Here is a 2,638-nt window from a genome sequence, read left to right as displayed (position 1 = left end):
TCTTTTGAAGCTGAGGCTGAAACTACCCTTGATGGGCAAGAAACAGGAAGTAGATACATGTCACAGAGCAGGAAGGGCTTGCAGGCTGCCTACCTCCAGCCTCAGACCCCATCAGCCAGGTACAGCCCCAGGGACTCTCCCTGCAGCTTGGAATGGGGCCCCTCCTACCCACGTTACAGATAATAAAACTGAGGTGAAATGCTGCAAAACCATTCTGCCAGCCCAGGCATTGCATCTTGTGCCCTCTACTTTGTTTTTGCTTTTGGTTTTTTTGAGATAAGAGTCTTGCTATGTAGTCCAAGCTGGCCTCGAACTCTCAGAGATCCTCTTGCCTCAGCCCCTGAGTGCTGGAATTACAGACAAGCACCACCACACCATATTTTCTGAAACCTGATGCCTCTGGTGATTCCTTGTGCCTGCTACATCAGTCCCAAGCTCCCTGAATAGCATTCCAGGCCCTTCTGAGCCACCCTCAGATCCATCACACAGTTCCTACACTCATCCTTCATTATTTCCCTTCACTGTACGCAGACTATTGGATTGGGATGCGTGGGGCTGCCACGCTTCCATTTCATTCTCTAGGCTTTCTGCACATGCTTCCCCCTGCTTGGTGGTCTTCTCCTCCTTCTTCTCTTGGGAAACTCCTATTCATCCATCAAAATCCATCTCAGAAAGTTCCTCTTGTGCTTCAAATACTGGGCACCACCTATGCTATGTAAATCCTAAGGCCAAGAAGAATTGCAAATACACATTGATATTTCCTTAGTGGGTTTTGTAAGACCAAGGGCCTTACCAAACGCTCCGAGGAGCTGACTATAGTGAAGCACACCCAGGAATCCCAGCGGTGCCTTCAGAATGTAAGACCGAGAGCCTTACCAAACGCTCCAAGGAGCTGACTACAGCGAAAAACACCCGGGAAGGAACACAACGGACAAGTTCGGAAACAGACCTTTATTAGTCTGGCGAGACGGCACTCCCGAAGCAAAATAGCTTAGAGAGGCAACTGGCTCAGAATCCGAGGCTGTTTTTATAGGGGCTTGAGGGGGAAGTTAACATATTAAAGAAAAGGGGACAAAGGTTAGTGGTCGACTGTCACATATTGATGGTCAGCAGACATCTGCAGCTTGTTCTAACAATTGTGGTGCCTGGAATATCAGTTCCGGGTAAACAAAGAGTTGAGTAGTTTACTCTGGGACTCTAGGTCTGTTACAGATCCCTATCTAGCGTCCCTAGACTAACAAGCATCTCCATCCATTAACTCACATTTTAATCACAGTGGGGCTGGAGAAAAGGAACAAAGGTTATGCAGTCCCACAGGTTTGTACTGGAGCAGATATGAATTCTGAAATTATTTTGTGAACATTGTAGGACAGCGTGTAAATAGATAAATATAATGATACTGTTTGGAGCCAGAGTTCTCCCCAGGGAAAGAAGGGGATACCAGCAAGAAAGGACAGCTGGAAACACCCTGGCATGGGGGTGGGAGCTAGGTGGGTCTGTGTGAGCCAGATTGTTTTTTTTCTGTAAAAATGGTTTTCTTCCTTTATGTACGTCAACATGAACTCGTCGTCGTTTCATATTCTCATCAGTGGATCACAATCCATTAGACGATTATTTATTCTGATGCTTGCACTGCCCCTGATTTGGCCAGCAGGATCTCCTTCACGCTGGCTCCTTCTCCCCACTGCTGTCTGAGCACGTTCTAACTTCCGGGCTAGGGGGATGTGCCAGGCTTGTCTTGAGTGCTTCCTGCCCAGCCTGTACTCAGAGCTGTCTTCAATGAGATGGAACAAGGGGTTTGCAGTGGAGGACTGGGATTGAGAAAGCCAGAACAGTCTGGGTGTGGGTGTTTGTTCCCGTTAAGGCGTCAATGCTCCTAGGCTCACCCCTCTTCCCCTGCAGATAGAGCTGGGAGGGAAAAACATCTCACACACAAAAGAAATGAGTAATTAGAGCCAGGCAAGGTGGTCCGGGCCTGCAATCCCAGCTCTTGGGAGGCTGAGGAAAGAGGATGGCCTTGAGGTTGAGGCCAGCCTGGGCTGTATAGTGAGTTCAAGGTCAAAATGAACTACATAAAAGAAAAAATAAAAACAAAAAAGAAAAAAAAAATGGAGCTGGGCACACGTCTATAATCCTAGCACTCAGGAGACTGAGGCAGGAGGATCTCTGAGAGTTCCAGGCCAGTGTGGGCTACATAATGGGTTCAAGGCCAGCCTGAACTACATAGAAAGACATTGTCTCAAAAAAAAAGAAAAGGGGCCAGGGATTGAGCTCAGTGGTTCCGCCACCTGCCTTGCAAGTGCAAGGACCCAAGTTTGATCCCCGGTACCAAAAAGAAAAAAGAAATAAGTTCTTTAAAATAAGTGGATAGGGCCAGGGATTTAGCTCAGTGTTTCCACCGCCTACCTCTCAAGCCCAAGGTCCTGAGTTCAATGCCTGATACCAAAAAAATAAAAATAAATAAAATAAGTGGATAGAGGGCAGGGGATTTAGTGCAGTGGCCCTGTGCCTGCCTCGAAAGCACAAGGTCCCGATCCTGGGTACCAAAAAACAACAACAACAACAAAAAATGGATAGAGCATGTCCTTTTTTTTTTTGGTACTGGGGATCGAACTCGGGACCCTGCACTTTCGAGGCA

This window comes from Heterocephalus glaber, unplaced genomic scaffold (assembly GCF_053883595.1).
Source record: "Heterocephalus glaber isolate CG9 unplaced genomic scaffold, H.glaber_assembly_v1.0 deba00001813, whole genome shotgun sequence".
Lineage (NCBI taxonomy): Eukaryota > Metazoa > Chordata > Mammalia > Rodentia > Bathyergidae > Heterocephalus > Heterocephalus glaber.
This window is presented reverse-complemented; position numbering follows the sequence as displayed.